Source organism: Mesoplodon mirus (assembly GCF_964341445.2).
Source record: "Mesoplodon mirus genome assembly, chromosome: 4".
Lineage (NCBI taxonomy): Eukaryota > Metazoa > Chordata > Mammalia > Artiodactyla > Ziphiidae > Mesoplodon > Mesoplodon mirus.
This window is the reverse complement of record NC_138979.1, coordinates 140,277,523-140,302,671: the sequence shown is the minus strand read 5'-3', so window position 1 is coordinate 140,302,671 and position 25,149 is coordinate 140,277,523. Positions and strand designations below refer to the sequence as shown.

General features: G+C 40.9%; 1 pseudogene across 1 annotated transcript; it reads right to left on the bottom strand.

Moving 5' to 3' along the window:
• Positions 1–1,072: 1,072 nt before the first annotated feature.
• On the bottom strand, positions 1,073–17,672 carry LOC309802918 (TLE family member 5-like; annotated as a pseudogene). The gene is made up of 4 exons: positions 17,468–17,672; positions 2,418–2,566; positions 2,156–2,334; positions 1,073–1,456 (listed from the first exon to the last, which is right to left on the bottom strand). The product of its transcript is annotated as a TLE family member 5-like (transcript).
• Positions 17,673–25,149: the final 7,477 nt, after the last annotated feature.

Below are 25,149 nucleotides of genomic sequence, written 5' to 3'. Positions count from 1 at the left end.
CTTAGTTGCTCTGCGGCATGCGGGATCTTCCCGGACCAGGGCTTGAAGCTGTGTCCCCTGCATTGGCAGGTGGATTCTTAACCACTGCACCACCAGGGAAGTCCCCGGGAGCTTTTTTCTTAAGAAAAAAATAGCAATAGATTTTCTTCTGTCTGGGAAGATTTTTTTTTTTTTTTTTTTTTTGCTGTACGCGGGCCTCTCACTGTTGTGGCCTCTCCCGCTGCGGAGCACAGGCTCCGGACGCACAGGCTCAGCGGCCATGGCTCACGGGCCCAGCCGCTCCGCGGCATATGGGATCCTCCCAGACCGGGGCACGAACCCGTATCCCCCGCATCGGCAGGCGGACTCTCAACCACTGCGCCACCAGGGAGGCCCTGGGAAGATTTTTTGAATCATTTTCCCCCTGGTTTTTATTTTTATTTTATTTACTTATTTATTTATTTAGAGTACCCTCATCTTTATTTGGGAGGGAATTCTGGGTTGTCATCCACCCCACCCTGCTCTTGGGGCTCAGCTTGCTGTCCCCAGCCCCTCTTTCTTTTGTGGGGGAGTGGAGAGGACCAGGTGGGCGTGGGCATCGGGAACTAGTGGAGGGTGAGTGGGCGGGAGGGGGAGATGTGGGATGCCCAGGGCGGGGAGGGGCAGCTAGCATTGTGTTTGCATGCAGTGCCAGCGTGGGAGGCCAGGTGTGCCCAGAGGGGGACGGCAGGAGGACTGTCAGATACACGTGTGTGAATCGGGGAAGTGCACGTGGTGTTGGACCTCTTGAGGTTCTGCTCCCTTCTGAACTGGCCTCCCACCTGCACCTCCAGGCCTCAGCTTGCCTAATCTGTGGTATGAGCAGGTATTCACCCTTTGAGGCTGCAGGGGAGGAAGAGGGAGGCCGGGAGTCGGGGGTAGGAGCAAAGCCAGCGGGTGGCACACAAGCAGGGTGAGGGCCCCAGCAGGCGGCTACCATAAATACTAGCAGAGTTTAGCCAATCCCGAGCTATAATGTGTCTTGAGCTGAACCTTCCTCTTTCTCTATGTCTGACTCCCCTTTGTACTCCACCCTCCACATCCCAGCCACCCACTAATCCAACTTCTCGCCATCATCCTCCTGGTGGGTGTCACCATCATGCCCGTTCTTGTCTTCCTTGGAGAGGTGGGCCGAGGAGCCCAGCACAGAGAGCGAGAGGAGGCCGGTGCCTGCGCTAGCTGCCAGCAGTGAAGGGGGCTGCAGCCTTCCAAGCAGTGGGGTCAGGGGCAGGGCCAGAGCCTGCAGCTGGGATAGCTGGTGGGCTTGGAGCTGCTGTCGGCTGATGGGGTTCAGCTCAGGAGCAGCGCCCTGCTTGGCCCTCTGCTCTTGGGGAATGTAGGGCCGGACCTAGGCACATATCCCATTCAGCCTCTTGAAGATTTCAGCCTGCTTGTGCGTCTTCGTGTTCAAGCCGTAGGACATTTCGTAGTATGTCACTGTCGACTTAAAAAAAAGGGGGGGGGCTTCCCTGGTGGCGCAGTGGTTGAGAGTCTGCCTGCCGATGCAGTGGACACAGGTTCGTGCCCCAGTCCGGGAAGATCCCACATGCCGCGGAGCGGCTAGGCCTGTGAGCCATGGCTGCTGAGCCTGCACGTCCGGAGCCTGTGCTCCGCAACGGGAGAGGCCACAACGGTGAGAGGCCTGCTGCACAGCGTGAGAGTTGCGAGTTAAGTTTTATCTGGAGCAAAATGAGGACTGCTGCCCGGAAGACAGCATCCCAGATAGCTCTGAGAAACTGCTTCAAAGAGGCAGGCGGAAAGGTCAGTATATATGTGATTTTGGTGAAGGGGGAATACAGGCAATCAAGCACATATTTTTGCAGAAGGTTGCTGCTAGTCTCGTGAAGGTTACTGCTATTCACAAGGAGCAGTTGTCACCGTGAAGTATTTTAGTGCTTTTCTAGATATGAGGAGATACAGGATCTGGGCCCATAAAATTGTCTCCTGAAAATATCTAACTATCTGAAGGACTGTTCTGCCAGTTTTTCCCAGAGCACCCAGTGCCTCATTTCTGCTCTCCACCTGAACTCCTTTCAGGAGGTGTTGAAAGTCAACAGTTGCAGCAGCGCATGATTTAATCCTTGTAGAGGTAGATGGCAAGTGCCAATGGAAAATGCCAATTTGTAGTTGACATCACATAATGACTCTGCATCTCCAGCTTCTCGCTGGCCTGCTTGTCACATTTGAATTTCAGACTGTGGTACTGAGCTTGCAGCAGCTGAAACTCGTCTTTGATATGGTGGCGGGACTCTGAGGTGGTGAATTTGAGTTGCTGGGTTAGGTGCGATGAGTCGGATGCCTGCTTTGTGGAAACACCTTGTTAGTCGTGGTGGGGGGTGCGGAATGCTTCCCAGCTGTGCGCCCAGGCTAGGACTGCTCATGGCGCCAGGTGGCTGGGCCTTTGTCAAGGCGGCGCCGATCCGCAGCTCCTGGGGCCGCCACCGCAGCCTCTGACACCCGGCCTCACCTGCTTCCTGCTTCCTGGTTTTTAAATTCTGTCTTTTACATGTCTTATCCAAATTTTGTAAATCAGACTTCTCTCCCTCCCCTAAGAGCAGAAATAGGTCTTTTCTGTGTGGAGGTGTTTTTTTTTCTTCCATTGGGGATCAACTCTCAAGACAGGATGTGGGTAAGAATAACAAACGTCTGAGAAAGTGAACTGCAATATATTTTATTTCCTCCTGCCATAATCAAAAGGACTAGCAAGCAGTCAAACACAAGTTAAAATTTCCTTCTCAACACTGTCAACCTCACTTCTAGAAATTTTTCTGGGAAATTTTATCTGGCTGGCTGACAACTGGAAGAAAAATGCAACACATGTTCACACACACACATATGTTCACACACACACACACAGCCTAGCTCTCCCTTTGGCCTCACTTTTTTTTTTTTTTTCGGTACGTGGGCCTCTCACTGTTGTGGCCTCTCCCATTGTGGAGCACAGGCTCCAGACGCACAGACTCAGCGGCCATGGCTCACGGGTCCAGCCGCTCCGTGGCATGCGGGATCTTCCCGGACCGGGGCACGAACTCGTGTCCCCTGCATTGGCAGGTGGACTCTCAACCGCTGTGCCACCAGGGAAGCCCTGGCCTCACTTTTGCTTTCACAGCCATTTATGACCAGTTTGAAAGGGAACTTATAGTGAGGTGGCAATGTCCTAAAATCTCATTCTTTGAGGAGCATGGCCCCCAGTAAGAGTTACCACCTGAAGTCGCATGTTTCCCTCGTGTTGTGTTCCTGGGTTGGCCAAGCCACAGAGACTGGGCAGGAAAATGACCCATTGGAATATAGGTAGGCAGGTTCACTGCTGATTATGTAGAATGGAGCAGGGCTATCTTTCATGTATTTATGAATTTATGAATCACTGGGAATCTTGTTAACGTATAGATTAGAATTCAGTGAACTTCTGGAATAGGGCCCAAGAGCCTGCATTTTGAAGTGTTTGCAGGGGGAGAGGTGAGCTCCTCTCCTTCTACTCCAGCCATCTTGAGCTCCTCCCCCTGGAGCCTGCATTTCTAACAAGCTCCCAGGTAATGCAGATGCTGCTGCTCTGTGGCACAGAAGAGCACCTCTCCCTGACCTTCTCTTCTCTGCCTTCCCATCAGAGAATTTTAGAACTGGAAGGGATCTTGAACATCTTGTTTAGTTACTCCTAAAATACTGGCCTATGGAGTGGTCTCATCTGAACCACTGGGGGAGCTTTAAAAACCTAGACTCCCAGAAGTTCTGATTCAGTCCCAGGCATCTGTATTCTTTCAAAGCTTCCCAGATCAACTGGAGGTGAAAAAAGGCTTTGAACTATTAACTGTCTCCTTTTATAAATAAGGAAACAGGTTGTGAGTGATTACGTGACTTGCCCAATAAGACCTAGTTAGTGACAGCAACAGGACCAGAACTTAGAGACCCTTTCCAGCTCACCGCCCTTCTACTTCCTCTTTGGCTGCCCAGGGCAGTAGCTTATGCTAAGAAAGGAAAGCAACTTCCCATCCCAATTCTTTAGGATGAATAAAATCCAAGTCCAGTGCTGTTTACTGGCATGCCATTTCACCCAGAACATTTTCCTCTGCTGGAAGCAAGCCCAAAGAGGTCTAATGGGCATGTGTTTCTGTCCTACTCTGCGAGAAAGTTGCATGGACAAGTGCACTATGGAACCGGAAATGGAAGTGTTTCACATTATATTCCCCTGGGAGATAATTTCATACTTTAAAATGTTTTTGTTCCTAGGTGTTTTGGACACCGAATGAAAATATCAGTGCTTTCCATGTAATCAACAATCCTAAAATTGACATGTTGTAATCCTTTCTTCCTAGAACCTGAAGCTTTCTTGTTTATTTTCATCTCAGCTGCCATAGCTCCTGGATTGGGTTGCCTTTATTTGGTCTCTTTAATTTTTGGTGAAACACTGAAACTTTGCACGAAGTCAACTTCTCCCTCCTTACTGAGCTGTGCTAATTCGGAGAATGGAACTGTGGTTTGGGTTATTCCTTCTGTCTGGGTAATTCCTGCTTTACCATTGTTGGTTCTTTGTCTTTGAGAAGAAGAAAATCTCTATTAATGTTGAAGAAAAGTATATGCTGGTCTTGTTCCACCTAAACAGCCCTGTTGTCCAGTTGAGGAAGTTTCCATGCTTTACAAGGGTTTTCTCTGCAGTATCTGCATCTCCAAGCTGGACCATCTCCTCTCCACTTACAGTGAGATGTCTCAGCCAGAGAACCTCTCCTCCCCATCCTGAAGCCACTCTGGGCTGCTCTGACAATTAGAGACTCCAGCCTCTGGTCACCCCCTGAAGGAGTTTCCTGGTAAACAGGACATCTTGTGACCCATCCTTTGGTTTCTCTGCTAGAGACAAATCTATTTTTGTCGTATGAATGCTGCCTCTAGAGAAAGAATCAACATAGAAAGAGCTTTCTTTGAGTGAATTTTCTTTCTAGAGCAGCTTTTAAGCAAGTGGCCTAAGATTAATTCTTGCTTAGGGACACTGCAGACATTTTCAGGGCACTGACTTTCAGCAGGTGCTTTCATTATACAGTGGGCTTAGCTTGGACTAAGAATGAGATGGCTGAGTGCCAGGCTCAGCTCCCCTCTGCATGGTCAGGTGTCCTAGAGAGCTTCAGGCTTCCCACTCTTATAATGGGGATAATGTCACCTGGACTATTTAAAATGAGAGCATGAAATGGAAGTCCATGGGACATCCAGATATTTGAGGATGTCCTCCAAATTCTAAGACAGAAAGCAAAATAATCAAGGAGAAACCTCCTAGAGGAAGCAGAGGCAATGCAGCAGCAGAATACTTTGGAATAAGAAGATATGCTATCCATAATAAAATTATTTAGATGCTATATCAAGATGGAATATTCAGAAACAGCAAAAAACGCTCTTTAGAAATTAAAAATAAGATAGCAAATAAAAATTTAAAGGGTTGGAATTTAAAATTGAAGATACCATCAACTTTAAATTGTAAGTGGAGCAAAAAAACTAGGAGATAGACAATAGGAGAGAAAACAAAACAAAATAAGAGATCAACCCAGGAGGTCCAACATCAGTCTAATAGGTGCCACAGCAAGCGAGAACAAGAGAAAATGGAGGGGAAGAAACTATCAGAGAAAGAATACAAGACAATTGTCCAGCACTGAAGGATGAAAGTTTTCAAATTTAAAGAGTTCACTGAGAACGCAGCAAAATGGTTGAAAAAAAGATTACATCAAGGCACATACTTGTGGCATTTTAGATCACTAAGGATAAAGCTAAAGCTTTTGACTTCTTGACTTCAACATTGGACATTAGATGAAAATGGAGTAATGTCTTCAACCTACAGAGGAGAAATGAATTTCATCCCCAAACTATCAATCAAGTATGAGTATAGAATAAAAACAGTTTTAGACATGCAATTTTTCAAAAACTTTACCTGTCACACACCTGAGGAGGCTCAAGCACAAAGGGAGTTCAAGGAAGATGCACAGAACTCAAAGCAGGAAGCACCCAGGCCTCATGGGAACTGGAAAGTCTTAAGGCCACAACCTTCTCCATCTTTTTCTGTTCCTTTCTGGAGTTGTGGTCTCTTACCTCTGCACATCTTCTTTCTCCTTTCAATGTAGACCATTTCTGTGGGTCTTTCAGTTTTTGTTCAGACTCTGGCTTGATTGGGATTCTGATTTTGCTGATGCTCATAGGGAGAAAATGAAGAGAGGGAGGTTCTTGAATACCTCTGACTAATAAGCAAAGACAATCACAGATTTAAGTTCCAGAATGATTCAGAGAAGCTATAAATCATTAAAGACCACAGTGCTAGCTGTGTATTACAACTTGAGGTGAGTGGCAGAGCCTAATAATTGTTCCCCAATATCCACTCTCTTCTTTCTTTTGATAATCAACCCCCCACTTTTTACTTAGGTACATGACTGCCCAGGTAGAGACATTCACAGGCCTCAGTTGGAACTAGATGGATGTGGCCATGTGACTAAGTTTTGGTCAATAGAATGTTAGCAGAAATGATGTGTCCACTTGTAAGTAACATCTTGCCTTTCACTGCTTCTTTATCCCTTCCCACAAACCAGAGCATGAATGGGGCTTCAAACACGAAGATCACACTCTGGGACAAGAGTCATCAAACTTTAACCCATGGGCCAGATGTGGCCTGCCATCTGTTTTTGTAAATAAAGGTTTATTGGAATAATGCCATACCCACTCATTTATATGTCTATGGCTGCTTTCATGCTACAATGCAAGACTTGAGAAGTTATGATGGAGAATGTATGGCCCACAAAGCCTAAAATAATTACCATCCAGCCCTTTGCAGAAAAAGTTTACTGATTCCTGTTCTACATGATTATGGAGCAACAAGAGAGAAGGAGCCTAGATACCCAAATGACCCCATGGAATGGAGTCTATTATTTGCCTAGATTATCTGCCTACCTCTGGACTATTACCAGAGAACAAAAATTTCTCTCATTTGAGTCACTACATATCTGGGTCACTTTCTTATAGCAGCTTATTTAAACTTAGTATGGTACAAAACAATATTTTAACAAATTTAGTTTCCTATAATGAACATATAATGAGTAAATTTAATGTTTCCATAACAAATAATTAAAGGTAGCTTAGCCACAAGATCAGGGTTATGTAAGACAACACTAATTACTTAAGACAGGATTTAAAGGGAACTCTTACAATCATAACTTGATAGAAAAAATGTGAAAACAACTTACAGAATATGTATATATCTGACAATATGGTGTCACTACTCTAATGTAGTTTAATATTTACATTCACAAGTTTTTCAAAGTAAAAGTCTTCTAAATATTCTCCAGTTTTTACTCTTATTGAATAAGACAAAATGACTGGTTCAGTCTTGTCTCTTCAGAGCAGCTATCTACAGGGTCTACTTTCTTGAAGTTCTCCAATAAACTGCAGATTGAGACATGTTCTTTGCCTTCAACTACAATTTCTAGCCAAGGCTGAATTTAAAAATATGTGTCTCAAAGTCGTGCAATCGTTATTACTATCTACTTCCAGAACATTTGCATCACCCCCCAAAGGAATTCCATATTCATTAGCAGACACTTCCCTTTCCCCCCTTCCTCCGGGTCCTGGCAACCACTAATATGCTTTCTGGCTCTATGAATTTGTCTTTTCTGGGTATTTCATATAAATGGAACATGTGGCCTTTTGTGACTAGCTCCTTTCACTTAACAATCTCTTCAAAGTTCATCCATGATGTAGCACATATCAGTACTTCATTCCTTTTAATGGCCAAATAACATTTTGTTATATGGATATGACACATCAGTTGATGGACATTTGGGTGTTTCCATTTTTTTGGCTATTAGGAATAAAGCTGCTGAGTACAAAAAAAAATATGTCTTATAGTTTTCTATTTCTAAAAGAGACAGGGGTGTTAAGCCTAAAGGAAATCAGAGGTCAATTATGGAGAGCTTTAAAAGGTTGCCACAGGACAGAGTGAAGGGGAAAATTAACAAATTTAATTAACTATCCTCACAGCTGTCCTCTTTATGTCTGAGCTTTCTGCATTTCACCTGATAAACTACAGGATAAAAATTTTAAAACAATGCAATTTTTTGAAAAATTACTAAAATTTACTCCAGAAATGAAAAAAATATATTCATATGAAAGCCTATATGTGAATATTTAGTGTAGCAAACTTGGAAACAAACCAGTCTTTCAACTGACGAATGGATAAACACTTTACTCAAGCAATAAAAGCAGGATAAACTACTCCTCTGCAATGAAGAGGAGTGATTATTGATACATACAAAACATGGATGCATCTCAAGTGCATTATACTAGGGAAGAAAGCCAGATTTAAAGGCTATCCACTGGCTTGTTCCATTTATATTACATTCTGGAACAGGCAATACTGCCAGAATAGAAAGATCAATCTTTGCCAGGGACTGAGAGGGAAGGGTTGACTAAAAAGTCCAACACAAGGGAATTTGGGGGGTAATGGAAGGGTTTGACTTGATTCAGTCTATGGTTACACAACTCTAGGCATTTGTCAAAGCTCAAAGAACTCAAAACTGAAAAAAATAAATTTAACTATATGTAAATTAAAACGTAAATTAAGAAAAAGTAAAAGGACACTAGAGGTGATAGAATTAAAATAGCAATGTTTGAATATTCTTAACCATGACATTATGCACATATAATAACAGGGGAAGAGTGAAATACACACAATCTTGTGAAATCTACTCTTTGATTTAGAGACACAACAGATGAAATTAAATTATTTATGTGGAACTAAGTTATCCCTCGCACTGTTTTTGTTTTTGGTTTTTCGTTTTCTTTTTTTTTGAATTTCATGTAACTTAATTTATTTTTATTTTTAATTTTTTTAACATCTTTATTGGAGTATATTTGCTTCACAATGTTGTGTTAGTTTCTGCTATATAACAAAGTGAATCAGCTATATGTATACATATATCCCATATCCCCTCCCTCTTGCGTCTCCCTCCCACCCTCCCTAGCCCAACCCTCTAGGTGGTCACAAAGCACTGAACTGATCTTGTGCTATGCGGCTGCTTCCCACTAGCTATTTTACATTTGGTAGTGTATATATGTCAATGCCATTCTCTCACTTTGTCCCATCTTACCCATCCCCCTCCCCATCTCCTCAAGTCCATTCTGTACATCTGCATCTTTAGTCCTGTCTTGCCCCTAGGTTCATCAGAACTTTTTTTTTTTTTTTTAGATTCCGTATATATGTGTTAGCATATGGTATTTGTTTTTCTCCTTCTGACTTACTTCACTGTGGATGACAGACTCTACGTCCATCCACCTCACTGCAAATAACTCAATTTAATTTCTTTTTATGGCTAATATTCCATGGTATATATGTGTCACATCTTCTCTATCCATTCATCTGTCAGTGGACACTTAGGTTGCTTCCATGTCCTAGCTATTGTAAATAGTGCTGCAATGAATATTGTGGTACGTGACTCTTTTTGAATTATGGTTTTCTCAGGGTATATGCCCAATAGTGGGATTGCTGGGTCATATGGTAGTTCTATTTGTAGTTTTTTAAGGAATCTCCATACTGTTCTCCATAGTGGCTGTATCAATTTACATTCCCACCAACAGTGCAAGAAGGTTCCGTTTTCTCCACACCCTCTCAAGCATTTATTGTTTGTAGATTTTTTAATGAGGGCCTTTCTGACTGGTGTGAGGTGATACCTCATTGCAGTTTTGATTTGCATTTCCCTAATGATTTGTGATGCTGAGCATCTTTTCATGTTTGTGGGCAATCTGTATATGTTCTTTGGAGAAATGTCTATTTAGGTCCTCTGCCCATTTTTGGATTGGGTTTTTTGGTTTTTTGATATTGAGCTGCATGAGCTGCTTGTATATTTTGGAGATTAATCCTTTGTCAATTGCTTCATTTGCAAATATTTTCTCCCATTCTGAGGGTTGTCTTTTTCTTTTGTTTATGGTTTCCTTTGTTTTGCAAAAGCTTTTAAGTTTCATTAGGTCCCATTTGTTTATTCTTGTTTTTATTTCCATTTCTGTAAGAGGTAGGTCAAAAAGGATCTTGCTGTGATTTATGTCATAGAGTGTTCTGCCTATGTTTTCCTCTAAGAGTTTGATAGTGTCTGGCCTTACATTTAGGTCTTTAATCCATTTTGAGTTTATTTTTGTATATGGCATTAGGGATTGTTGTAATTTCATTCTTTTACATGTAGCTGTCCAGTTTTCCCAGCACCACTTATTGAAGAGGTTGTTTTTTCTCCATTGTATATTCTTGCCTCCTTTATCAAAAATAAGGTGACCATATGTGCATGGGTTTATCTCTGGGCATTCTATCCTGTACCATTGATCTATATTTCGGTTTTTGTGCAAGTACCATATTGTTTTGATTACTGTAGCTTTGTAATATAGTCTGAAATCAGGGAGCCTGATTCCTCCAGCTCCGTTTTATTTTCTCAAGATTGCTTTGGCTATTTGGGGTCCTTTGTGTTTTGATACAAATTGTGAAACTTTTTGTTCTAATTGTGTGAAAAATGCCATTGGTAGTTTGATAGAGATTACATTGAATTTGTAGATTGCTTTGAGTAGTATAGTGATTTTCATAATGTTGACTCTGCCAATCCAAGAACATGGTATATCTCTCCATCTGTTTATATTGTGTTAATTTCTGTCATCAGTGTCTTATAGTTTTCTGCATACAGGTCTTTTGTCTCCTTAGGTAGGTTTATTCCTAAGTATTTTATTCTTTTTGTTGCAGTGGTAAATGGGAGTGTTTCCTTAATTTCTCTTTCAGGTATTTCATCTTTAGTATATAGGAATACAAGAGATTTCTGTACATTAATATTGTATCCTGCTACATTACCAAATTCATTGATTAGCTCTACAAATTTTCTGACAGCATCTTTAGGATTCTCTGTGTATAGTACCAGGTCATCTGAAAACAGAGACAGTTTTACCTCCTCTTTTCCAATTTGGATTCCTTGTTTTTCTTTTTCTTCTCTGATTTCAGTGCCTAAAACTTCCAAAACTATGTTGGATAATAGTGGTGAGAGTGGGCAACCTGGTCTTGTTCCTGATCTTAGAGAAATTGTTTCAGTTTTTTACCATTGAGAACAATGTTTGCTGTGGGTTTGTCATATATGGCCTTTATTATGTTGAGGTAGGTTCCCTCTATGCCTACTTTCTGGAGGGTTTTTTCTCATAAATAGGTGTTGAATTTTGTCAAAAGCTTTTTCTGCATCTATTGAGATTATCATACGGTTTTTATTCTTCAGTTTGTTAATATGGTGTATCACATTGATTGATTTGCCTATATTGAAGAATCCTTGAATTCCTGGGATAAACCCCACTTGGTCATGGTGTATGATCCTTTTAATGTGCTGTTGGATTCTGTTCGCTAGTATTTTATTGAGGATTTTTGCATCTATATTTATCAGATATTGGCCTGTAGTTTTCTTTCTTTGTGACATCCTTGTCTGTTTTTGGTATCAAGGTGATGGTGGCCTCGTAGAATGAGTTTGGGAGTGTTCCTCCCTCTGCTACATTTTAGAAGAGTTTGAGAAGGATAGGTGTTAGCTCTTCTCTAAATGTTTGATAGAATTCGCCAGTGAGGCCATCTGGTCCTGGGCTTTTGTTTGATGGACAAACAAATCACAAGCTCAATTTCAGTGCTTGTGATTGGTCTGTTAATATTTTCTATTTCTTCCTGGTTCAGTGTTGGAAGGTTGTGCTTTCCTAAGAATTTGTCTATTTCTTCCACGTTGTCCATTTTATTGTCATATAGTTGGTTGTACTAGTCTCTCATGATCCTTTGTATTTCTTCAGTGTCAGCTCTTACTTCTCCTTTTTCATTTCTAATTCTGTTGATTTGAGTCTTTTCCCTTTTTTCCTTGATGAGTGTGGCTAATGGTTTATCAATTTTGTTTATCTTCTCAAACAACCAGCTTTTAGTTTTATTGATCTTTGCTATTGTTTCCTTCATTTCTTTTTCATTTCTTTCTGATCTAAGTTTTATGACTTCTTTCCTTTGGCTAACTTTGGCTTTTTTTGTTGTTCTTCTTTCTCTAATTGCTTTAGGTGTAAGGTTAGGTTGTTTGTTTGAGATTTTTTTGTTTCTTGAGGTAGGATTGTATTGCTAAAAATGTGTTTCTTAGAACTGCTTTTGCTGCATCCCATAGGTTTGGGTTGTGATGTTTTCATTGTCATTTTTTTCTAGGTATTTTTTTATTTCCTCTGTGATTTCTTCAGTGAGCTCATGGTTATTTAGTAGTGTATTGTTTAGCCTCCATGTGTTTGTATTTTTTCCAGTTTTTTTTCCCCTGTAATTGGTATCTATTCTCAAAGCGTTGTGGTCAGAAAAAATGCTTGATACGATTTCAGTGTTCTTAAATTTACCAAGGCTTAATTTGTGACCCAAGATATGCTGTATCCTGGAGAGTGTTCCATGAGCACTTGAGAAGAAAGTGTATTCTGTTGTTTTTGGATGGAATGTCCTATAAATATCAATTAAGTACATCTTGTTTAATGTGTCATTTAAAGCTTGTGTTTCCTTATTTATTTTTATTTTGGATGATGTGTCCATTGGTGAAAGTGGGGTGTTAAAGTCTTCTACTATTATTGTGTTACTGTCGATTTCCCATTTTGGCTGTTAACATTTGCCTTATGTATTGAGGTGCTCCTATGTTGGGTGCATAAATATTTACAATTGTTATGTCTTCTTCTTGGATTGATCCCATGATCATTATGTAGAGTCCTTCTTTGTCTCTTGTAATAGTCTTTATTTTAAAGTTTATTTTGTCTGATATGAGAATTGCTACTCCAGGTTTCTTTTCATTTCCATTTTCATGGAGTATCTTTCTCCATCCTGTCACTTTCAGTCTGTATGTGTCCCTAGGTCTGAAGTGGGTCTCTTGTAGACAGCATATATATGGGTCTTGTTTTTGTATCCATTCAGCCAGTCTATGTCTTTTGGTTGGAGCATTTAATTCATTTACATTTAAAGTAATTATTGATATGTGTGTTCCTATCACCATTTTTAAAATTGTTTTGGGTTTGTTTTTGTAGGTCTTTTTCTTCTCTTGTGTTTCCTGCCTAGAGAAGTTCCTTTAGCATTTGTTGTAAAGCTGGTTTGGTGGTGCTGAATTCTCTTAGTTTTGCTTGTCTGTAAAAGTTTTAATTTCTCTGTCAAATCTGAATGAGAATCTTGCTGGGTAGAGTAATCTTGGTTGTAGGTTTTTCCCTTTCATCACTTTAAATATGTCCTGCCAGTCCCTTCTGGCTTGCAGAGTTTCTGCTGAAAGTGCAGGTGTTAACCTTATGGGGATTCCCTTGTATGTTTTTTGTTGCTTTTCCCTTGCTGCTTTTAATATTTTTTGTTTGTATTTAATTCTTGATAGTTTAATTAATACGTGTTGTGGCGTGTTTCTCCTTTGATTTATCCTGTATGGGACTCTCCGCACTTCCTGGACTTGATTGACTATTTTCTTTCCCATATTATGGAAGTTTTCACCTATAACCTCTTCAAATATTTTCTCAGACCCTTTCTTTTCCTCTTCTTCTCCTGGGAAGAAGAATTTAATATAATTTGAATTTTGCTTCATTTAATGTTGTCCCAGAGGTCCCTGAGACTGTCTTCAGTTCTTTTCATTCTTTTATCTTTATTCTGCTCTGTGGTAGTTATTTCCACTATTTTATCTTCCAGGTTACTTATCCGTTCTTCTGCCTCAGTTATTCTGCTATTGATTCTGTCTAGAGAATTTTTAATTTCATTTATTGTGTTGTTCATTGTTGTTTGTTTGCTCTTTATTTCTTCTAGTTCCCTGTTAAACATTTCTTGTATGGTCTTCATTCTATTTCCAAGATTTTGGATCATCTTTACTATCATTACTCTGAGTTCTTTTTCAGGTAGACTGCCTATTTCCTATTCATTTGTTAGCTCTGATGGGTTTTTACTTTGCTCCTTCATCTGTTGCATATTTCTCTGTCTTCTCATTTTGCTTAACTTACTGTGTTGGGGCCTCCTTTTCACAGGCTGAAGGTTTGTAGTTCCCTTTGTTTTTGGTGTCTGCCCCCAGTGGGTGAGGTTGGTTCAGTGGGTTGTGTAGGCTTTCTGGTGGAGGGGAGTGGTGCCTGTTTTCTTGTGGATGAGGCTCGATCTTGTCTTTCCGGTAGGCAGGACCATGTCCGGTGGTGTGTTTTGGGGTGTCTGTGAACTTATTATGATTTTAGGTAGCCTGTCTACTAATGGGTGGTGTTGTTTTCCTGTCTTGCTAGTTGTTTGGCATGGGGTGTCCAGCACTGCAGTTTTCTGGTCGTTGAGTGGAGCTGGGTCTTAGCGTTGAGACGGAGCTCTTGCTGATTGATATTACTGGGGCCGGGAAGTCTCTGGCAGTCCAATGTCCTGAACTTGGCTCTCCCACCTCAGAGGCTCAGGCCTGACACCCAGCCGGAGCACCAAGACCCTGTCAGCCATATGGCTCAGAAGAAAAGGGAGAAAAAAAGAAAGATAAATAAAGTTATTAAAATAAAAAATTAAAACGAATATTATTAAAACAAAAAAATTAAAGTGTAACAAAAAAAGAAGAGTACAACCAAACCAATAAACTAATCCATCAATGATAACAAGCTCTAAAAACAATTTTAAGATACACATAAAAATCAGAAACTAGTGAGTCTCATACAGCAAAACCCCAAGTCTACAGTTGCTCCCGAAGTCCACCGCCTCAATTTTTGGATGATTTGTTGTCTATTCCAGTATTTCACAGATGCAGGGTACATCACCCTGACTGTGGAGATTTAATCCGCTGCTTCTGGGAGAGATTTCCCTTTCTCTTCCTTGTTCGCACAGCTCCTGGGGTTCAGCTTTGGATTTGGCCCCGTCTCTCCGTGTAGATCGCCGGAGGGAGGGCGTCTGTTCTTCGCTCAGACAGGACGGGGTTAAAGGAGCAGCTGATTCGGGGGCTCTGGGTCACTCAGGCCGTGGGGAAGGAGGGGTACAGATGTAGGGCGAGTCTGTGGCAGCAGAGGCTGGTGTGACGTTGCACCAGCCTGAGGCGCGCCGTGTGTTCTCCCGGGGAAGTTGTCCCTGGATCACGGGACCCTGGCAGTGGCGGGCTGCACAGGCTCCCAGGAGGGGAGGCATGGATAGTGAACTGTGCTTGCACACAGGCTTCTTGGTGGCTGCAGCAGCAGCCTTAGAGTCTCATGCCCGTCTCTGGGGTCTGCGCTGATAGCCTTAGCTCGCACCCATCTCTGGAGCCCGTTTAGGCGGTTCTCTGAATCCCCTCTCCTCGGGCACCCTGAAACAGTGGTCTCTTGCTTCTTCAGCAGGTCCAGAGTTTTTTCCAGACTCCCTCCTGGCTAGCTGTGGCGCACTAGCCGCCTTCAGCCGCCTCCCAGTCCTCTCCCTGGGATCTGACCTCCGAAGCTGGAGCCTCAGCTCCCAGCCCCTGCCCGCCCTGACGGGTGAGCAGACAAGCCTCTCGGGCTGGTGAGTGCTGGTTGCCACCGATCCTCTGTGCGGGAATCTCTCTGATTTGCCCTCTGTACCCCTGTTGCTGCGATCTCCTCTGCGGCTCTGAAGCTTCCCCCCTCCGCCACCCGCAGTCTCCGCCCATGAAGGGGCTTCCTAGTGTGTGGAAACCTTTCCTCCTTCACAGCTCCCTCCCAGAGGTGCATGTCCCGTCCCTATACTTTTTTTTTTTTTTTTTTTTCAGTACGCGGGCCTCTCACTGTTGTGGAGCACAGGCTCTGGATGTGCAGGCTCAGCAGCCATGGCTCACGGGCCCAGCCGCTCCATGGCATGTGGGATCTTTCCAGACCGGGGCACAAACCCGTGTCTCCTGCATCGGCAGGTGGACTCTCAACCACTGCGCCACCAGGGCAGTCTCCGTCCCTATTCTTTTGTCTCTGCTTTTTCTTTTTTCTTTTGCCCTACCCCGGTACGTGGGGAGTTTCTTGCTTTTGGGGAGGTCTGAGGTCTTCTGCCAGTGTTCAGTAGGTGTTCTGTAGGAGGTGTTCCACATGTAGATGTATTTGTGGGGAGGAAGGTGATCTCCACGTCTTACTCCTCTGCTGTCTTGAAGGTCCTCCCCCTCACTGTTTTTGATTCAGCCTTAATATAAAGTTAAACTCAGGTCAAATATTTTTGAAGCAGGAACTTGTAGGAAAACTTTAAGATACCATTGATATGAATGCTTTTGTAAGTTGAAACCATTGAAAGCACTGGATTAACAATTAGCCTTTATTTAGATAGACAAGGTAGATGGTGAGTAAATATTTATAGTATGATTTGCCGTGAAATGTAGGTTAAATCTATAATTACTCTGCTTCTTATCATGAATTTGCAGTTTCATCTAAATCTGTTTACTAAGAGGGCAAAGAGCTTCCTTTAATATTGAAAGTTTGTGATGATAATTTCAAAGACTGTTGAGAGATGAATGTTTGATAACACACCTGTTGGAAGGCAGGCTCTAGCAAACTGGGTTTGTTCACATAAAGTTGTCAGCTATGTTTGCCATAGGAGGCTGTCCTCGCTCACCAACTTATTGTGACTAACTAACCAGTTGACTGTCACCTCACTGATCTGGTATTTTGCAAAGTAAAAAAAAAAAAAGACTCTAATATATAAATTTTAAATCATAACAAATTCTCTCTTTTCCAAAAAATGCTTTATATACCAATATATATAAATTAACTTTCAGATATCAAGTGCTGCCGTTCTAATTTAAATTTTATATTGGATATTTAAGTTTGGCTATAAAAATATAAAGGGTCAAACTATGTTATTGGCTAGTTAAGCTTATACAGATCTATCTTAAATTGCCTGGCTTGTCTTCCATTTTAAATAATTTTACACTATTTAATTTTTAAAAGTGTTAAATTGGTGGGTTGAAGATATTACCTTATAGATGTATATAGTATTTTCTACTCATTGCAAATATATGTAGCTCTAAAAACATAAGAAAGTGAGATTTTAATAAATAATAAATGGGAAAATAAAGATGAATCAATAATAAAATAGAAGACATGGAGGAAAAGCAGAAAAGCTTAAAAAGGAAATAATATTTAGTGAGTAATAAACTGAGCAAAACATATAGAATGAGAAGGTTTAAATGGTAAAAAAAAAAAAAAAGAAAGTTTAAACTAATAAGATAAAAAAGTGAGGGTTGTCTCAGGTATGATATTCATTTTTTCAGTTTGGGTGTGCAAAAAAAATAAAGTGGGGGTAGCTTTCCTTATATCTCCATAAGTAGGCTCAATTCAGTTTTTGCTAATGGTAGAAAACTTAAACTTGCCAATTCAGTTTAATTCAGTCCTTCCAGTTTAAAACAATCAGTTTTGTCTAATTGCTCTGTTCATTTAACATTCTCTATCTTCCTTCTTCCTGGGGGTAGCCTGAGACTCCAGGGGCTGCACAGTGTCCTGACCATGAGGGAGGGATGCCTGTGAGTGGGCCAGCCTCTGCCCTCACTGGTGTCCTCTCTCTGGGCTTGACCTTGTCCTGTGTCCACCCGGCTCCCTTGCTGATGTCTGCAACTCCTTCTTGGCTTGTAGTCAGCAAGTTCCACGTACATTGCTTCCTCTTTGTCACAGTTATGAGCCCTCCTCCTTCTCAGCTCTGTGTTCTTCAGGGCAAATGCCAATTCCAGAGGCTCTTCTGTGCCACCGGTGTGCATGGGCCTCTTTGGGGCTGCTGTCAGGGCTACTTACATGGACACCACACTCAACATTGCTAAGTCATTGCCTTGAGTCAGGCTGGACTTAGGGCTCCTCTAGGGCCCTTCTCTCAGTTTACCCAGGGAAGGGAAGTACAAAACTCTATTCTTGAGGCCCCCCAAACTCATCAGAAAGTTCTAATCAACCCTACAACATTGGGGCTCAGCCTGCAGGAGAAGCAGCCTGGATCCAGGCTCTTCTGAGAAACTGTGTATCTCAGGTTTTACATCTCCCTTTGTAGCCACTGGTTGAATTCTCATTTCCTTTTGGGATGGGAAACATCTTTGATAACATCATGTACCTCTTTCCACAGAGGGACATAAATAACTTCCTCTGAGGCCTCCAGGCCCCCCAAATTAGAACACAAACAAGGCACTTCTGGTTCTTGACAAGTAGGAGACTAGCTCAGGCTGCTGGCCTCCTCCAGACCTATCCCTGGAGGGGCCTCAGAGGGAGAGAGAGGTGTATGGAGCTGAAAAAAGTAAAAAAAATAAAGGGAAAATTTGAGTGAAACCCTCATGGGAAGCCATAAGGGGAATATAGCCTGGTAAGTGGGAGGTAAGGACGGAATGCTGGTCATATGCAGGCAGACATACAACTCCCTGAATGTCCCTCCTCTCCCTCCATTCCCAGAGGCCCAGGAGAGTATAACAAGGGGGAACTTTAAAATAGAACAGCCTCAGGGTAGGAGAGATAAGTAGGGATTCCTGAGGGGTCCAGTTGCCTGATGAAGAGAAAAAGCAGGAGCAGTAATTTCAGTCCGGGCACCACAGGCACTGAGGTCTGCCCTCATTCTTGCCCCTTAGACCTGCCGGGAAAGCACAAGCTAAGGTCCTGGCATCAGCCAGGAGCATGTTGCTAATCAAGGCAGCTGTGGAAATGACTGCAAATTGTCTACTAATATTTGTTTTTTCATAAGATGAAAAAAGAATACACAGTTTTTAGCTGGACACATGATTACCCAGAATAAAAACTGAATTTCCCAGCCTCCTTTGTAGCATTCATATGACAAAGAATATTTTTTAACAACTATATGCTAATAAATCTGAAATTTATAAAAGTGAATTTCTGAGAAAAATAGAAAGCTAATATTGTCACAAAAAATAACTTGAACAGGCCAATAATCATTAAAGTAACTACAATTATAGTCATCAGAGATCTCCCCCAGTCACCCTAAAAGCTCCAGGCTTAAACAGTTGCATAGGTATAGATATAGATAGAGGTATAGATAAACAGCAAGATAATGCTCTTTAGTGCAAGTTGTTTCAAAAAACATGCCCCAGCTCTTTTCATGAGGCTGGTTTACACTTGTTTTCAAAAATTGCATAAGGAAATGAAAAGCAAAGAAATTTACAGGCCCATTTTCACTTATTAACATAGAAATCATAAGTAAACTATTAGTTAATCAAACCCAACCGTATATTGAAATATATTAGGTTAAAGTAGTTTCTCCCAAGAATGCAGGAATGGTCTAACATCTGAGAAATCTATTAATGTAATTCATTACTTCAATGCAGTAAAAGAGAAAAAAATCACATGTTTATTTCAATAGTTATAGAAAAAACACTTGATAAAATTCAACACCTAAAATAAATAAAATAAATAAACTCTAAGGGAAGAAGGAGTAAATGAGAGCTTCCCTAATTTCATGAAGTCTATATACCATAAACTAATGGTAATCTTGTTTCTAAATGGAGAAAAGTTAGACACATTTTTTTAGCTCAATAAACAAAAAAACAGGGATTATCACATTACCATTATTTTGTTGTCATAGTAGCAGATATTCTGGCCACTGCAATAAGTCAATCAATCAGGGCCTCCCCGGTGGCGCAGTGGTTGAGAGTCCGCCTGCCAATGCAGGGGACACGGGTTCGTGCCCTGGTCCGGGAAGATTCCACATACCACGGAGCGGCTGGGCCCATGAGCTGTGGCTGCTGAGCCTGCGCGTCCGGAGCCTGTGCTCCGCAACGGGAGAGGCCACAACAGTGAGAGGCCTACGTACTGCAAAAAAAATAAAAATAAAAATAAAAATAAATTAAAAAAATAAGTCAATCAATCAATCAATTGATCAATTGATCAAATAAAATACATAAGAAATAAAAAGATAGAAAAAAAGCTGCGATTAATGGCAGATTAAACAATTCTGTACAAAGAGAATCCAGGAGAATTGACAGACACATTATTGGAATTCATCAAGATTACTTGATAAATGATACTTATACAAAAGTCAGTTACAGGGACTTCCCTAGTGGCGCAGTGGTTAAGAATCTGCCTGCCAATGCAGGGTACATGTGTTCAAGTCCTGGTCCAGGAAGATCTCGCATGCCACCGAGCAACTAAGCCTGTGTGCCACAACTACAGAGCCAGCGCTCTAGAACCCTCGAGCCACAACTACCGAGCCTGCATGCTACAGCTACTGAAGCCCACGCACCTAGACCCCATGCTCCACAACAAGAAAAGCCACTGCAATGAGAAGCCCTCACACGGCAACGAAGAGTAGCCCCCACTCAGCACAACTAGAGAAAGCCCGTGCACAGCAATGAAGACACAACGACCCGACACGGCCAAAAATAAATGAATAAATTTATTTTAAAAAAATCAGTTACATTACTTTACACCAATAAGTTAGGTCAATGTAATTTTTTAAAATAAAAATATCATTTTTAAGACCCGATAAGAAACAGAAAGCACTGAGAAGCAAATATCACAAAATATGTACCAGATCTTTGAGGTGAAGATGTTAAAGGAGTCCTAAATAAATGGAAAGGTTTATTATTATTTTGTAAATAGGTAGATTAAATAGAAAAAGTTTATTTTTACCAAGTTAATAATGTTAATACAACAAATCTTGAATTAATAAATGTTAATACAATAAAAATTCCATTTTTGTGGAATTTAATAAGCTGACTCTAAATTTTATACAAAAGAACAAACAGCCAAGAGAACTTAAGACAAATAAGCAGGGAGACATGCCTTATCAGATATCAAAATTATAATGACGTTAAGTAATTAAAACAGTGTGGTGTAAGTACAGAGATAGACAAATGGAATATGGAACAAATTAGAGAGTCCAGGAACAGACCCATGCAAATAATAAAACTTGCTAAATAAATAAAAGAGATGTCCATACAGATCAGCAGGAGAAAGATGGACTATGTGAGAAATGGTTCTGGGGAAAATAGTTAACCACAAGAGGAAAAATAGAACTAGAGCTCCACATCTCACCACATACAAGAGGTGACTCAAGCTGAATTAGACCTTGACATCCAAAGCAAAACTTTAACTCTTTTGGAGGAAAACTGAAGAAAATTTCTGTAAGGGCCTGAAAATATTTTTTAAAAAAGATAAAATAAGTTCAAACCATAAATGAAAGATTGGAATATTTGACTAGATTTTTTCAAAATTCCGTATTACAAAAGATAGCATGGAGGAAATGTTAAACTACAGACTGGGATAAGGTATTTACAGTGCAGACGATGGACAAAGAGTTGGTTCTTAATATGTAAATGATTCCTAAAAAGAAAAAAAAAGGTCACACAATATAGAAATGGCAAAGAATATAGATAGACAATTCATGGAGGAACGGGGGTTTAACCTTAAGAGTAATCAAGGAAATGCAAATGAAACCACAGTGAGGTACCATTTCACACTTGTCATATTGGTAAAAATTAAAAAGTCTGACCATCCCAGTGGGTGGAGACAATATGGATCAACACTGCTGGGGTGGGAGAGGAGAGAGTAAGTTAGAATGATCACTTGGAGCAATTTGGCAGAATTTAGTAAAGTTGAGAATGTGTATTCACTCTAATGCTGCAATTTCACTTCAAGGTGTCTACCCTAGAAACTCTTTAACAGGTACACAAGGAGGCGCATAGAGGATGCTCGCTGCAGCATCATTTGTAATGGCAAACAGGTGAAAATCACATTGATGTCCATCAGCAGGAGAATGAATAAATAAATGATGATGTCTTCATACTAATTTATTGGCCATGTGATCTAGAAGTAAAATCCATTAATAGCAACAACAGCAATAGAAGAAGTACTAGCAGTGACAGTAGGAATGTATAGCAGTACCGTAAATGCCTCCACATGGCTTAATTGCACAAATAAGGGAATGGGAGAAAGAAAGTCGCAGAGGACTGTATATGGTATAACACCATTTGTGTCAAATTTAAAACCGTTAAAGCCATACCATATAATGCCTACGGATACACACATATGTTACGGGATTGTAGAAACATGCCTGGGAATGATGAATACCAAATTCTGGATGGTGATTACTTTTGAAGGTGGAGAGAGGGAAATGGGATCAAAGAGCTGCAGTAGTATCTATTTTATTTTTGTATGCCTGAAAACAACAACTTTTTAAAAGGGTTACTTGGGTTGAGATCATACTTAACATTTCTCATCTACCCGTTGTTCATGCCCCTGTTCGTACACACTGGCTGCTTAGAAACATGATTAATATAAATCCAGGAAGACTTCATTTAAAATGCCCAAGGCAAGCAAGCAACCTCATTTCAAAAACACTTTTAAAAATTCTATTTTGTCCTTTTTTGACACAGAAATAAGTTTCCTGAGAATTGGGGCTGTGCTGTATGTTTTCCTGGTCATCTAGCGTAAGATAAAAGTTAAAAGTACATTATACAAATTAGTTGGTGATTCACATCTCTAGAAGTTGAAAATAAATTTTCCATGGAATACTTTAAACAGAGTGATTAACTCCCCACCCTAACCCACAAAATCCTATTTAATCCATGTAGTTGCTTAAATTGAAGACAATTATGACAAACATAAGAAACCATATGTATTTTTTTCTCAGTACTACAAAATAACATCAGCCTCAGTAGAGGTCTACTTTCATTGAAACAGGAAAATACTAAATTCGCTGGTGTTCTAAATTTCCCTTTCTCTCAGAGTATTTAATAACCTCATCTCTTTGCAAATATACAACTCAATCCAATTCCAAATATGCCATAATTATGTTCTTCTGAAATGGATTTTCCTCAATGATGAAAATTCTTAATTCAAAGCCAGCACCTCCCAACTGATTTGTGGGGACTTCAAAGGGGAGTGTCGGGAAAACCCTGCCCCAAGTCAGTCCCTCTTCCTGGGTGACTGCCTGGATCCCACTCCCTCTCAGAGCCAAAACAAGCCTGGTGGGAGAAGAGTGGATGCCCCACCTGGGTAGACAGAAGCTGCGGAAGGGGGACTGGGCAGAAGTAGCAGAGACAGCACTGCTGGGGAGGATAACAGGGCATCATCAGGAAGATCTAGGTTGAAACCAGGAAGATGACAAGCTCTAAGGGCAAAGCATCACAGAACAAGAATGAACAGGGTTGAAAAGCAGAGAGAAATTAAGTTGTTCAAATCCAAGTCTGTTGACCATGAGTTTGGGCTGGAGTTCCCGTAAGGTGGGAGCTGTGCACCTGAGCTGGGTGCAAGGGCTTGATGGAGTTTATAGACAGGACATCTGGGAGGAATTTCTTCTTGTCTTCTATCTGGAAATTGAGATCCATCTTTTCTCCCCCTTTTCATCCTTCTCCTTTTTCTCCTCTCTTCTTTCTTTCCTCCATCTTCTTTTCTTTGGAAAAAAAAACTTTATATACATTTCACAACTCCACAACTCCAACTTAATATTTTATCATATTTGCTTCAAATATTTTTAATCAAAATATAAAGCGTTACAAATAAAATTGTCCCTCTCTTCAGTCCTATTCATCTCTGCCCAAGTAGACGGTCCTAGATAAGATCGCTTATTTGACAGAATTCTCTAGTATGCAAGAATACAGGCTTGAGAACCAAATTGCCTGGGTTCAAATCTTGTCTCTGTCTCCAATTAACTGAGGCTCTAGTGTCAGCTGTGGAGTTGACTAGTGTCAGTCTTTGTTGGCCCTCAGTATCTTTGAATATTCCTCCAATGTTTGGGCAAAGGACACCTGCCAGCACCTGGTCAGATGACACCACAGAGAGGAATAGCACAGATGTGCTTGCCCCAGCATGGAGCTGGCAGAGGCCACAGCAGCTGTAGAGATGAGTGGGGCAGGGGGAGATAAGTAGATTTCCTACCATGTGGGAACAGACCCTGGCATAGGACTCCAGCCAAGAGGAGAAAGGAGTTGAAAGAGAGCCATAATCTTATGGCTTTTAAACCCTGTGAATGTACCCATTAGAAAACTTAGTCAAAACAGTGCCCTGACAACTGACTAAACCAGATCCATATTCATTCTCCCTGGAGTGCAAGAAAAAAGGGAGAGGAACTAGGAGAAGAGAGGAGGTTTGTGAGCTTCCCCCCGCCCAGGCCAGGTGCACAGAGAGGTGTTCCCAATCCCTGGGTCCTGGGAGTCTGGGTCCAAGCTTCTTGTCAAGCTAAGACACCTATTACAATGGTAGAGTTAAATCTTTTGCCCAGAAGTCTGCCCAGAAAAACTAGCTCAGAAATCTACAGATAGAGAAGATAGAATATGCTTATAGGGACATCAAGAGAAGAGGTAAAGAATGCCAGGAGTTTGGGTGTTAGTTAAAGTCTATTTATTTAAGAGGTGTGGGAAGTTGTTGAGCAATTCTTCTATTCTCTTATCCAAATGTTAGTGAAATGAATTAGCTGTAACATGTTAAACATGCTTACGTGTATAAAATACTCATCATAAAATCACATCAAGATAGCTAAAATCGGTCTTAAAATATTAAATAATTCCCCCTTCATGTCATCCCAGGATCATATTTTAAAGATGGAATAGTTCTGCTAGCTAATCTCTCAAGTCACCCAGGATTTAGACCACAAGATTCAAAATTCTAACTGATGACCTGGTATTAACTTATAATCCTGTCACTAGGATAATTAAGTTGTCATGAGGTAGATAAATGATATAAAATAGTATAAATGGTATAAATGAAATGATATAAATTCTTGGTTATTATAGAAATCTTAAAATGATTTAAAAGTAATCCATAAAGAAAATCTTTTTTTATCTGACATTTACTAGCACCAGCGGTCCTTTCTCACAATGTCAGAATGCTCCTTATGTTTGTTTTTATGTTTTTTCAGTTTTTTTTTAAATAGACTATTTTTAGAGCAATTCTAGGTTCACAGCAAAATTGAGTGGAAGGCATGGATTTCCCATGCACCCTTTTACCCCCACTTATCCAGAGTCTCATTAGCAACATCTGTCACAAGAATGGTACATTTATCCTTGTGTTTTTCTACTGCCAAGACTATGAGTCAACAAAGTTTGACCTTTTAAAACTTTTGTCATTTAGATAAACCTTCTTCATCCCAGCCTTGTTAATGATCATTGACAGGACTTCTTGTACTAAATGAACATCTTTTTAACTCAGCCAATTATGGCCCAGTTGACAATTGCAAGAGGGCAGTTGGAGAGAGAAACTCCAGACTAGGATTTCCCAAAAAGTAGGGAGTGAGGCAAAAAAAGGATG